Genomic DNA, 15148 nt, shown 5'->3' with positions numbered 1-15148 from the left:
TTGTAGTGCATACATCTTCTTACCCAGTCGTACCATTACTCGTATGCCTTCATTTATAGTTGCCAATGTCCGTTTGTTTGCGCCCACTAAATTTACCCTAGGTATTTTGTAAATTAAATTTGTTAAGTTAAATTCTTCTATTAATTTTCTGTTGACCAATGTTATTTCAGATCCAGTGTCTATCATAATTTTAATTGGTTTCTCGTTGATAAATCCATCCACAAATTTTAAATTAACTCCATTTTTCTTTTCGTTGTTTCCTGCCAATTTAATAAACTCCTTGGGGTGACAAAAGATTCCTGTTTGATTTTTGGTTTTTAGTGAGCGCCGTCGTGAAAAGACGCCGGTTGCTCATCGTTGTTTATATTTTCGTCATAATGTCTCTCTCCGTCATATTCATCTGTCTGGGTATTATTTACTTCTCTTCTATTTTCTCTTGGTCTGTCGGATCTGTTTCGGTTTTCTCGATATCCCTGTTCATTTTGTCTACCATTATTTCTGTTTTCTTGATTTGAGCGTGTGGTGTTTCTATTCTGGTATTCTCGATTTCTGTCCTCATTGCATTGCCTATTTCTTTGTTCATAATTTCCTCTTCCGTTGTCTCTATTTTCGTTTTCCCTTCTGGGATTAAAATCTCGTCTTGTATAGTCCCTCCTATTTTGATTTCTATCTCTGTAATCTTGTGTTTCTCGGGGCCTGTAATCTTCTCGCGACCTTCTTGATTTTCTTTCTCTTAGCCGTGATTCTCTTATTTGTAAGAATTGGCATAGACTATCTATGTCTTTGTTGTTTTGCAATGTGATATGGTCTTCCAGCGTTTCTTCGAAATGTCTTGCAATCAGTTCGACTAATTGTTCCGATGAGTAATTATATTGTAAATGTTTTGCATTATTGTAAATTTGTAAAGAATATGTCCTTTCTGATACACCCATCCTATCATTGTATTTCCCATTTTGCAATTCCTTGTTAATTTCCAATTGTTGGACCTTTTCCCAGAAATAATTCAAAAATTTTTGTTCAAATTGTTGCCAATTGCCGAATTCTTCTTCTTTACTATCGAACCATAGGCTTGCTTCATATTTGAGATGGTTTCTGATAGTTTCTTTTGCTGTTTCGAAATTTCCGATGTGCTGTATTTTCTTTTTCAGGCTATTTATGAACGGCACTGGGTGTAATCTTCTTACATCCCCGCCAAACCTTATCTTCACGTCATCTGTGCTATGTATAACCATTTCTCTTCTTTCTCCGACATTCTGTTGCGTCCTGTTTTCGGTGACTTGTTTTTCTATTTCTGTGATTCTTTTTTCCACTTCTTCTCTGTCTACTTGAATAGCATTTTCCAACTTGTTTTCCAAACTTTCCATTTCTTTTTTCTGGCAATTCGTTAACTCCTTCATTTTTATTTCTTGTTCTTGCATGTGATCTTTAATTTTCATTTCTTGCTGGTCTATCTCGTTTTTCATTTTTGTCAAACATCCTTTTATTTCCTTTTCATACTTTTCTATGCGTTCCTCTATTTTCTTATTGTTCTCTTCTATTGCTTGTTTTGTTTCCTTTTGATTGTCATCCATTTTTTTCTGTGTTTCATCCATTTTTTGATCCACTTTATCCATTTTCTTTGATGATTCTTCCATGGCTTGTTTCGTTTCACATTGATTTTCATCCATCGTCCTTTTTGCTTCATCCATTGCTTGTTTTGTTTCTCTTTGATTGTCATCCAGTTTTTGTTGTGTTTCATCCATTTTCTGTTCCATACTTTGTGACTGGAGTTGCATCATTTGTAATAATTTATCTATTCCTGATAATTCTTGCTGTCCTGATGCCATGATTGTCGTGTCTAAAATATCTTCTTGGTCTGAATGTTCTTTTTGTTTTTTGTTGTCCTTGCTTTGGCTTCTTGTCACAGACATTTGTTTTCAAGAAGTACTGTCCCCGCCAAATATGAAATTTTACTAGTATGTTACCAAGACGACTTTTTCTCACCCAAATATTATAAATTGTCAATAAATATATCAAATGTAAATATCGTAAAAATAAAATATTAAATCAGTTATGTAAAACTTGTACCTAAAGAGATCTAAAATTTTATGTTATCAAATGTAAATATCTCACTTTTTACCACAGGCATATAAATTTTCAAATACCGGCTTTACTCTTTCTATCCTTCAAATTTGCCACTAGAAATACTTTACAATGCTTTCCACGTTGGACGACAGTTGATGTGATCTTGATTATTGATATGAGATAATATTTTTATATGTCATTTAATTTAATCAATGCATTAATAATAATCTAATTAATTTACCCGATCACATATCAATATGTTTTCAATCTCAGGGCTTTTTATAAAATTAATTACTTACTTACGTGGCTTCTAAGTATTTCTCAATGGTTCCTAATCGGGATAGGAAAGAACAGAGTAAAATAATAACACATATGGGTTACAATTGTAATCAAAATATTGTTTATTTTATTTAAATGGCAATCACTGCTTAATATTTGCTATATCTTATTATTCTTAAACATAACATTTACACATGGGAATCTTATTTCCTTTTGGTTTCCAATTGAAAGTTTTTATTAACATTTAACTATTATGATTTATTAGCAACAATTCTATTTAAGTTTGATGAAGCTTTTCTGATATTATTGATTATGTTTCTTCAATTTTAAATGTGGTATTTAATACGAAAAACCCATACATTCATGTCCAAACAAATGAGACTGACCTTTTTCTGGTGAACTGAGAATGTCTTCACACAAGACCCGTTTCCTGCTATCCTTGGCTGCAATCAAAACCTCGTCCTGGCTTCCAGTAATGTTCTCCTCTGAAACTAGCTCGTATAGCTCTCGTTTCCTGCTTCTGTCGTGATGCTGGTTTCTACCTTTTTCGAAACTGCAATCAGCTACCGGGAACTCTTGGCTCAAGGAGGTTCTTTTACTCTCAACCTGGCCTACCTCTCGTTCCACGATAGATACTCCACACTCACGGAACTACACCGGCTTTCTCACTCTCCGTACACTACCGTCTACTACTGGACTTCACTTCTCGACAGCTCAAAACATTCTGATCTCTATTTGTCATTCATTCCCCTACTTTCTAAATATCCCTTCCAGATTCACAAATCAAACTTCCACCACCAACTCTCATTCGCAGTATTACTCAAAACCAATTTTTAATCTTTCTAAATATGCTTAATGGATTTCAAAAGAAAAATAGTTAATTCCCATTCTAAAATTACTTTCTACTAATTACAAAATTTAATGATCTATTATCTACTTCCACTAAGTCTTATTTAGCATCGGCTAATGATCGAACCTTCCGCGAACAACGATAATGACCTATCATCGATTTCACTTGAGTCTTATTTAGCATAGGCTAATGATCGAACCTTCCGCGAACAACGACAATGGTACGCGCCTTTCACTTTGTTCATTCTAAGCGCATTGTCCCGAGTTTCGTTTAATCACTTCTTAAAATTAAATATAACAATTTGTTGTATACAGGTTGTTCTAAATTTATATGCCCGTGGTTGAGAAAATTGAAAATATTTTATATTAAATTGAATTTTGTTTATAATTATCAAAATTTAATTTTCATATCAAATAGAAATATAACAGTATGTTTGTATGTATGTATGTGGAAAAGTTAAACCGATCTGAATTTTTTTTTTCTGTGTTTCAAGAGGGTGTGAGGGCCGATTCAGAACCGGTCTAATTTTTGACTTCTGACTACCCGTAAGATAGCTAGAGGACTAAGTAGATACAAAATAGCATATTTTTTGGGCGTATACATCTTAGGTTCAAGAAAAGACAGGAAAAACGAAAATACACCAAATTAATAGGGTTGAGTTAAGCTTTCAAATGGCCTTTAAGCGATTAAGCTGAGACATACGCACTGCTCACCATAGCCAAAAAACTGAAAAATTAAACTTTGAAAATTTTGGTTTTTCGACAATTACTCAAAATTTCAACCTACGAATTACGCCAATAACTGAGCGTTTGTAGAAGGACTCAGGATGCGTCTAACGGTGTATACCTTATATCTGGGAAAATTCGAATTTTTAAGTTATAGGGTTCATAAATATGATCAAATCTATTTCTTATGGGAAAAACGGTTTTTCAAGCTCAATAATTCCTGTAATACGTTCAGTTATCATACTCGATCTTGGATGCATCAGATACTACTTGTCAATACGTCTCAAATTCATGTTTAGTGATCAACATCAGGTAAGCCGTTCAGAAATTATAGAGCTCCAAAGGTATAATTAGTCCAGGAACTGAAATTTTTCACTTCGCAATTTTTACAGAATGGATAGATTTGTTTAAAAATTTGACAATAAGTAGTGGATAGTCCAAGGATCAAAATCTATATGATGCCGAAAGACGCTTTTACCAAGGGGGTAGTTGCCACCTCATCTCGGGGGTGGAAATTTTTTTTTATATTTTGACCGCAAATGCTGGTAAAAATATTAATTATAAACAAAAAATGTTCATTATACATTTTTTTGATAAAATTAATAGTTTTCGATTTATTAGTTATCGAAGCTGTTAGTTTTATATCGGAAAGATTACCAGATAACGGCAGTTCTCGCCAGTGGCGCAGAAATACACCCCCTATACGCGACACTATTATATACACGAAATTTTCAATTTTCTAAATCTGACTGAATTGAAAATTGTGCCAACTCCCATCTTCAAGTTCAGAAAAAGACTCACCCATTCATATGTCAACCATCCATTTTGGTCCAAGGGTGTCGATTTTACGGCCCTTCCTATTTAGGGTCTGTTTTTCGTTCTGGTCCCCAAAACTCCCAAAAACTTCGAAAATTTAAGTCCAACCTTTGCGGTTTCTAATAGAACTGATCATTACCTTTCCAACGCATGTCTAATTTTGAAAATCGGTTATACCATTCAAAAGTTATAGAGCTTAGAAATGTGACTCAATTTTTATTTAAAAAATAGAAAATGTTTGTGGATATGTATGTATGTGTGTTTGAAAGTTAAACCGATTTGATATTTTTTCTATGTATTTAAAGAGGGAGTCAGGGCCGATTTAGAACCGGTGTAGTTTGTGACTTTTGACCACCCATAAGCCAGCTATAGGACTTTGTAGGTACAAAAAGGCATATTTTTTGGGGATATATATATATATATATACATCCCGCTATCATTATGTCATCTTTTCATGTTGCAGTCATTTGGCATCACCAAGAAATACTATCATTTTCGAATTTTAATTCGTGTATGTTTGTTGAGCGCATTTTTTAACGCCCTGTATCGTTCTCAGTTTTCTAAAATTTTAATTTTAAAAATTTAAATTATATACAAAAATTTTTACACTTCATAACCATTTTGACTTCCACCACATAAAAATGTGTATTTCCCATCATTTTGCCGCTTTTCGACTTTGCCACGAGGTAAAAATACCGATCTTTTGAGGACAGGTAGAAAAGGTCTATTGTAAACTTAGAGGATGGAATATTTTGGTAAAATATTCCATCCTCTCAGATTATAAACTACATAAAAGGTAGGTTCTTTACCTGTTCAGCTGGATTACCAAGCAAGGGTCTAAATATTTTACGAGTTGAATTGTGTTTATTTGATTTCATCTGTTAAATTAAAATTTCTCATACCGACTTAAAATATTTGTTTGAAAAATTCATTTTATATTTTCGTTTAATTTACTTAGGGTTTTTGGTCAGAATTTTGAAGAAACGCTTGGTTTGACATAAAATTTGGGACACGTACCTATTGTTGGATTTTTGCAACACCAAGGAAATAATTTTACACTGGTTTTACACTTCTGAAGCTAGGAATAACTAAAGACACTTTTCACAACTAATATTTTATTACAATAACACAAACTTTTGGTATTAAAGTAATTTTTGTGTGGGATCGGACACACGCCCTACTTTCCCGTTTTTTATTATCTTATTATTCTATATAACAACACCTTGGCAACGAACTTTTTTTTTGAATATTGCGCCTTTGTGTACACTTTGAATTATAGAACATAAAAACATAGAAACATCTTTGTGAAGTGTACACAAGGCGCAAACCACTAAATAAAATATTGAAACAAAATATAGTTTTACTAAATATTAATGTTGGGAATTTATTTCTCCAACATGCTGGGGGGCCTTGGTTTTGATACCAAAACAATATATTCCACCCCTTTTTTTTACACATTTTTTAAAGAATTTATTGCTTATATAAGTATAAAACTTTTACAAAGTTTTAAATTTAAATAGAAATAGTTATAAAGTTAAATTTTATTTATTATTATAAATTGAAAAAAAAAAATAATTTAAATTTGTTCATCGTTAATTGGAAGAACAGCAATTTTTGTGACAGAACGTAAGTATGTTCCCTTTTTAGTTTTTACTTCCACCACTCTTACCTTTCCGTCTTTACCAGGAATAACTTTATTAATCCTTGCTATAGGCCACCCAAAAGAAGAAACATTGTCCTCCTTTACAAGCACAAGCATGCCTTCTTGTAAATTTGGCAACGATTTTCTCCATTTAGGTCTGTTTTGAAGTTGTGTTAGATAATCTTGGTACCACCTTTGCCAAAAATGCTGCTGCATTTGAACACACAACCTCCAAAATTTTAATCTATTTTCAGGAATCTCAGTTAAATTAGTTTCAGGGAAAGTTGTCAAAGGAGCACCTATTAGAAAATGACCTGGGGTCAAATATTCTAAGTCAGAGGAATCATTATTAATTGCCATAAGAGGCCTTGAATTTAATATTCCTTCAACTTGAGTAATCAAAGTATTAAACTCCTCATATGTTAAAATATTATTTCCCATCACCCTTTTTATATGATATTTAGCACTCTTCACCCCGGCCTCCCATAGACCCCCAAATACTGGAGAATAACTTGGGATGAAGCAAAATTCAATTTTATCATCAAGGCAAAAGTTGTTTAACTTAATGTTGTCGTTTAGAAGTTTTTGAAGTTGATTATTTGCTCCCTTGAATGTGGCACCATTGTCACAAAAGATCTTGGATGGTTTACCCCTTCTAGAAATGAATCTTTTTAATGAAGCTAAAAAAGTATCTGTTGTTAGATCAGAGAGTAACTCCATATGAATTGCCTTCACAGAAAAGCAAACAAACAATGCTATATATGCCTTTGTCGTTATAGACTTTCTAATCCGTGACTGTTTAATTTGGAAGGGACCACAGAAGTCTATACCAACATTCTGAAAGACCCTCGATGAACGTACCCTTTGTTCAGGAAGAGATCCCATTAACTGTTCACTGCACTTGGCCTTACATTTAAAACAGGTTACGCATTTGTGCAAAATCCTTTTAATTTCTTTAGTGGCACTAATAATCCAAAAATTTTGATTTAATGAACTTAAAACTTGTTTCGGACCTGCATGTAAAAGTCTTAAGTGCTCTCTGTGAATCAAAAGATCAGTGATATGATTGTTTTTGGGAACGATCAAAGGATGTTTTTTATTAAAAGAAATATCTGAGTTCTCCAGTCTACCACCAACTCTTAACAGTCCCTGAGAGTCCAAGAAAGGATATAAAGAATTTAAATTAGACTTAATTGCTGTGTTGTTGGTTAGACATTTTATTTCCTCAGAAAAATGAAAACTTTGTTCATACTTAATAATGGTTTTAAGGCTATTTTCTAGTTCTACAACTGTTAAACTTCCAGTAATCTTTTTATTTTTATTTTTTATATTATTTACAAATCGTAGGCAATAAGCCACTATTTTTTGAAGTTTTGTTAAGCTAGAGAATTTTATGAAGAAAGATTCTGGTTTGACCTTAGCTAAAGTGACAACTTTATATTCAGGCAAATGGTCTGGAGTAGAAAATGGAATTTCAAAGTGCAAGAATTCAATATTTGAAAGAATTTCAGGACCATTAAACCAAAGATTGTTTGAATTAATTTCATGAGGTTCAAGTCCACGAGAAAGACAATCTGCTGTATTTTCCTTAGTGTTTATATACAACCATTTAAATTCGGATGTCATTTCTTGAATTTTAATAATTCTATGGCAACATAGGGATTCAATTTCAAAGGTTCGGATTTTATCCAAGCTAAGACAATGTTTGAATCTGAATATAAAAATACCTTACTGACTTTATCTTTTAACAGTTCAAAAACCTTGTGAGATAGTTTTGAAAGCAACAAAGCACTGTTCAGTTCAAGTCTTGGCATAGTTAGTTTTTTGTTTATAGGAACAATCCTAGATTTGGAACAAATCAAATTTACATGTACTTTATTTTCAAAAATAGTCCTCGCATAAATAACAGCTCCATATGCAATCAAGGAGGAGTCACAAAAGCCAACTATTTCAATATGAAGAGCACCAGTAAAGTTTAAATTTCTTTGGACAGTCACTGTGGACATGCTCATTAAGCTTTCAACAAAATTTTTCCAAGTGTCAAGTAACTCACTGGAAATTGTAGCATCCCATTTGACCTTACTTAACCAAAGTTTTTGCATAATTACCTTAGCAGCTACTAAAACTGGGCCCACTAATCCCAAAGGATCATAAAATTTGGAAACAAAACTGAGAATCTGTCTTTTAGTTACACATTCATTTATATCAACTTTTGGACAACTAAATTTAAAATTATCTGTTTTTGTATCATAAGTCAATCCCAGAGTCTTTACCGTTAAATCGTTTTTGCTGATGTTAATTTCATCAAAATTTTGTTTATTTTTAGGAATATCATTTAAAATTTGTAAATTATTTGAGCACCATTTGTGCAACTCGAAGGACCTTAATTTGAGCAGCGAGATAAGTTCATTTTTTAGTTTTATCGTTTCTTCGATTGTGTCACACCCAAACAAAATATCATCAACGTAGGTGTTATTAAGAAGAGCTTTAGAAGCCAAAGGATAGCGTTTACCTTCAGTTCGGGCTAATTCTACCAAACATCTGGTAGCTAAAAAGGAAGAACTTCTTAAACCATATGTTACAGTTTGAAGTTGAATACATTGTAAACTGCCATTTTTCTCTCGCCACAAAATATTTTGTAACTGGCAATGGTCTGGATGTACCAAAACCATTCTATACATTTGTTTAATATCTGTCAAAAGGACGTAATTATATTTTCTAAAAAGAACAAGAATATCGAAGAGCTCATTTTGAACTACAGCACCATTATAGAGATAATCATTGATGCATTTTTTCTTTTTTGATTTCATGCTGCCATCAAAGACTACTCTTAATTTTGTTGTTTTTTTGTCTTCACGTATCACTGGATGGTGAGCCATGAAGTATAAAGAACCACTATTTAAGTCATATGTACTAAGACTTACTATTTTTGCATGCTTTAGAGCTAAATATTCATCAATAAAACTTTTGTATTGAGAGTACAGCTCAGGATTGACTTTAAATCTTTTTTCTAGATTTTCAAAGCGTTTTAATGCTACAGAAAATGAATCTCCTAAATCCAAATCAGGTAGATTTTGTTTTAATGGTAATTTAACTTGGTATTTATTATTTATTACTTGCAAAGAATTTTCAAAATTAATCTCACAAGCTTCCTGCTCTGTCGAATATTCCGGAAAAATTTCTGGAACCTTCTCGTTTTCCCAAAATTGAGAAACAATATTTTCTAAATTATTTTTCATGCTTAAATGAAAAGCAGAAAAATTACAAATTTGTAGTGATGGAGCAGAACCACTAACTATGAACCCAAATAGAGTATTTTGTAATATAATCTGGTCTACTTGTATTTTATCGGAGAGCAAAATATGAAATGAAATATTTGCCCCAAACAATATATCAATTGTGCCAGATTTATTGAAGTCATCATCAGACAATTTAATATTTTTAGGAATATTTAAATTTGAAACATTGAAATTTGTTTGTGGTATATCACTAGTAATTTTATCAACCACAGAACATTTTATATTTGTGCTATAATCAAACACACATGACTCAATTTTTAAATTTACAGCCTTTTGCACATTGGTAATATTCTCAGAAATACCTAAGATATTGACATTATTATTAAATGTTTTTAAGTTTAATTTACTTACCAATCTACTTGTTACTAATGATATTTGAGATCCTGTATCCAGGAGACCTCTGGCAGTGATATAATCACCCCTTTTTGTTCTAATTTTTACCTTCACTGTTGGTAACAGAACATTATTAATGTTTTCATTTATTGAACCAAATGTAGTCACCCTATCGTCTGCATTACCACTGTTACCCTGTCCAGTGCTGTCTAATGGAGTTTGTCTGTCCACATGCAGAAGAGAATTATGTTCTTTTCGACAAACTGAACACTTGAAACTCATTTTACACCTACCAGGATGATTATTCAAACAAATTCGACAAGCCTTATGACTGTCTATAAAAGACACTCTATCATTTACTGAAACAGATTTGAAACTGGAACAATTATAAATTTTATGGCCTGAGGATGAACAAAAGCTACACCTGGTTTCTAATTTGACTTTACTTGTAGCCAAGTGAGTTTTTTGATACCTTTCTTTGTTAGTGCTACATTTTTTATCTGGAGTGGTTACAGTTTCTAAAGCTGTAGCCCTATTTTCAATATAAGATAAGAAATCTTTTAAATTTGGCAATTTTGAGTTGTCCCTATCAATTTGAAATGATCTATTAGTATAGTGATCTAGTTTTTTAGTTAAAATGCAAATAAGGATCATATCCCAACTTTCTACGGGTTGCTTTAAGTTTTTTAGTGCACCTAACTGCTGTCTCACTTTACTAATGAACTCACGTAAGGCGGTGGAAGTTCCTTTTTGAATGGAGGGAATGTCAAGTAGTGAATAAATGTGAGAATTTATTAATATTGTTTCATTGTTATAACGGTTATCTAACATTCTCAATGCATCATTATAAGAGTCATTTGTTAGAGGTAGATCATTTATTAGGCTTCTTGCCTCTCCTTCCAAATGATTCTTTAAATGAAAAAGTTTTTCAACATTTTGCAGTGACTTATTTCTATCAAAAACAGCTAGAAATAAATCTATAAAAGGTCTATAACTTGTTAAATCTTTGCCGTCATAACAAGGAATTTCTATTCGTGGAATATTTGAAGAATAAAAAGAATTATTTACATCTTGTGGATTAGTACTTACGCTCTGTATTACTGTTTTTGAGAGTTGACTATTAATTTTAGCTAATGTGTCAAAGTATTCCTCTCTAATATTATCAATGGAATCTGCATACCCCTGTTCACAACATAAAATTTCACAATGAAGATCTTGAAGTTTATTAAAATTTTCCATTAGTAAGTCTTTCCTAGTTTGTAATTGATTAATTATTAATTCAGAAATTTCTTTGTCCAAATGTTTTTCAACAAACCTTGTAATAGTTTTAATAGACTGAATTTCTTGAGATTTTTTAGTTTTTAGCATTTCAATATCCTTTTTAGCGGGCATTTTTTTTTTTATATGAATCTACCTAAAACTTAAAAGGTAAAAAAAACTATTTTAAATATCAAAATAACAAAAATGTTGACGATTATTTACAAACCAAAACACAAACAGTCAATTTATTTAATTTTGTATTCACTGTCAATGTCAGTTTTCTGTCACTTCATATATGATCGATTTCATAAAACATCGATTATTTCTCTCGATCGCTTGATAACCATTCGACGTCGGTCGTTCGCCCTCTTTTACATAGATGGCGCTATTGTATGAGCTTGACGTTTTACAAAATTAATTTTTTAATGATTTTTTTTTTTGTAATTTCTTTTCTAATAATTTCTTTTTTGTTCAATAATTTCTTTTTTTTTTTTATTAGGTGTGTTTCTTACCTTCTGGAAATTGAGTAATTCCTAGCTTCTTTTTATATCCGGCTCGAAGGACCAAACTTGATGTTGGATTTTTGCAACACCAAGGAAATAATTTTACACTGGTTTTACACTTCTGAAGCTAGGAATAACTAAAGACACTTTTCACAACTAATATTTTATTACAATAACACAAACTTTTGGTATTAAAGTAATTTTTGTGTGGGATCGGACACACGCCCTACTTTCCCGTTTTTTATTATCTTATTATTCTATATAACAACACCTTGGCAACGAACTTTTTTTTTTGAATATTGCGCCTTTGTGTACACTTTGAATTATAGAACATAAAAACATAGAAACATCTTTGTGAAGTGTACACAAGGCGCAAACCACTAAATAAAATATTGAAACAAAATATAGTTTTACTAAATATTAATGTTGGGAATTTATTTCTCCAACACCTATAGCTAATATGTTAAAGAAAAAAAGTGATATTGTGCCGATATGTGCTTTTGATCTGGAGGTGAGTTTCGTCGGTTATAGGGTATGAAAACAAATACGTTCAAATAAGTCCGGAATTGGATAAACTGACTAATTCTAAGCAACTTCTATTTTATAGCGTTTTTCACTAAGTCAATACTTTTAGAGATATTTGCGAGTGAATATGTTCATTTTTCAACAAAAAAAACAAAACGTTTTTATACGGTTTTTCGCAAATAACTCAAAAAGTAGGTACTTTATTGAAAAAAAATTAGCAAATAGTAAATATAGCTTATAAAAAAGTGAAAAAATGGTATATGTGTCAGGTCTGTAGACCCAGTAGAAGCAGAGTTATTGCTAAGCTTTGTTTTAAAACCAAGAGGAGTAGGTAAACTAAATGGCAGATTCACACCCAAGAAAGTCACTAGAAATATCATCAGATAAATCTTCTTTTTTGGTTGATCATATCGGCCTTTGACGGTAATCTTGACTAAAAATCTAAAAATAAAAGGAAGAACGCAGAAAATACAAAAATTGCTGATAAAATAAATAAACTGACCTATGAAATGCCAATAGTGTCAAAATTTGATATGAGTAAAATTGCCTGAGGTTGTACCAATTACAAACAAGGTATACGGCGCGGGAAATTTGAATGACTCCTCTTGTTTAAAAACAGACTATAGTGAAAAATAAGCTCTTATATTTCAAATTCCAAATCGAATATTTTAACGTGAAATAAAAAAAATGAAACACTTTTCTGGGAAAACTTATTACAACTTTCTTAAAGTGTTTAAGAAAACGTTTATTTTTATTTTTTTTTTTAGTTTCCAGCAGCAAGAGTAAGCAGGTTACGCTCAAAATACAGTTGTTCCTTTTTTTTTTGGTTAAAAATATTCTAAAAACTCCCTCTAATTAACAGCCCAAATGGAATTAATCGTTACCACTTCACAAGTAACTTTATGTATTGTTTGTGTTTGTAAGTTTCATCAGTTCAAAGTGCTTATTTGTGGAAAAATTTGGTTTTAAAGTAAATTTTTTTAAATCTTTAATTTTGAAAAAAAAGACTTTTGTCAAAATAACTTAAAAATTATTAGTGATACCAAATATCTTAAAGAGTAAAAAATGTAGGTATTGCTTTTTTAAATATTTGGAATTTTTTGATTTTCTGGAAGACAAAAATTGGTTAAGATATGGCTGTTCAAAATTTGCATATACATACTCGTGACTAGTGATTCGTTCGAGGCCTTTCAACAAAACCCCTTTAAAAATAAGCATTTTGAACCAATGCAACTTACAGATCATATACAGGGTTTCCCCGAAAATAGTGCGTTCCTTAAAGGTATAGATAGAAAGCACAATGTAGAGCAAAAAAGTCTTATAACATTTTATTCTAAATTCAGCCGTTTGACCAAAAAACGAAAATACATTTTGATATGCAAATTGATACTCAATTAGTAAATAAACAAGGGGTCCCATTAGATTAAATTTCACAGTCACAGGTTCTTCTACGCCATGTTGCCAGGTCATATAAATTTATGAAAATAAAAATTTACTCTTATGGAGAACAACGTAATTTTTGTTGAAACGGTTAACTTTAGGAAAAAATGTTACAACACCTTTTTGTTCTAAATTGTGTATTATATCCACACCTTAAAGGAACGCACTATTTTCGGAGACACCCTGTATAAACAATACATTTATCTAAAGTAACGTGTGAAGCGGTAACAATTAATTTTCATGACTTTCTTTTGCCAAAAAAAAGGGAACGATTTTATTTTCAGCGTAACTTGCTTACTTTTCACGCTAGAAACTGTTTTAAAAACACCAAAAAAAATTTTTTTTAAACACTTTAAAAGAGTTATGATGAGTGTTTCCCGAAAAGTGCTTTATTTTTTTGGTTATTTTACGTTGAAATATTCGATTTGGTATTTGACGAATAAGAACCTATTTTTCATTAGCTGCAACCCTGCTTCTACTGGGTCTACAGACCTTATACTGACACCTCTTTTTCATAAGCTATATTATTGCTAGGAATATTTTCTTCGATAAAATATGTACATACTTACTTTTTGAGTTATTTGCGAAAATCCGTCCAAAACGTGTTTTTCTATGAAAAATAAACATATTCACTCGCACATACCTCGAAAAGTATTGACCTAAAACTTTTATAGAACAAAATTTGCTTAGAATTAGAATTAGTCAGTTTATCCACTTCCGGACTTATTTTGCACGTATGTTTTTTCACCTCCAAGAAGGGGTGAAAGTCACATCCAGGACAAGAGAACATATCGGCATAATCTCACTTTTTTCTTTGGCATTTTAGCTACGTGTGTGCCAAATTTTATGTCAATCCAAGCGGTTCTTTAAAATCTGGAGGTTTTGCGATATTTTATCGTGAGTGAATGGAACAATAATTATTACAACGGCAATTATTGCCGTTGTCACTTTTAGATAAGAAGTCATTATCACAATGATATAGTCAGGTTAACTGAATTGTATAATTATTGTTTTTATCATTAAATGTGAAAACCTAGAATTATCCATGTCTGTCCGTCAATAAAAACAACTCGTCTATTAGTAGGACAGAAAGAATGACAAATAAGGTGTCAAATGAAAGCCTATAACCAAAATATGATATTACATGTGAGAAGTTTGACCTCGGACTGCCTGTTCCAGAGTTGCAACCGAAAGTACTGTTTTAAATTCGTCGAAATAGTACAAACTATTGGTCAACACGACTAAGAAAGACCAGAACAAATACATACTTCCGGTTTCATGCCTGTCTGTTCGTCCATATATCTGTAGGTGAACAAAATTCATCCGTCATATCAGCTGACAAAAAGTTACACGAAGGGTTCAAATATCGACTGCCGGTTCAACTTCCGGTCACTTTTTGTGAAAAATTAGAA

The 15148-nt window shown here is 31.8% G+C and overlaps 1 protein-coding gene across 1 annotated transcript in view; it reads left to right on the top strand.

Annotated features, from left to right (window-relative positions):
* Window positions 1–15148, top strand: part of LOC114344598 (cuticle protein 16.5-like) — a 314943-nt gene that overhangs the window by 26558 nt on the left and 273237 nt on the right. The window lies entirely within an intron of this gene.

The sequence above is a fragment of the Diabrotica virgifera genome, chromosome 5 (genome assembly GCF_917563875.1).
Source record: "Diabrotica virgifera virgifera chromosome 5, PGI_DIABVI_V3a".
NCBI lineage: Eukaryota > Metazoa > Arthropoda > Insecta > Coleoptera > Chrysomelidae > Diabrotica > Diabrotica virgifera.
The sequence above is the reverse complement of the archived record's forward strand: the minus strand, read 5'-3'. Positions and strand labels throughout refer to the sequence as shown.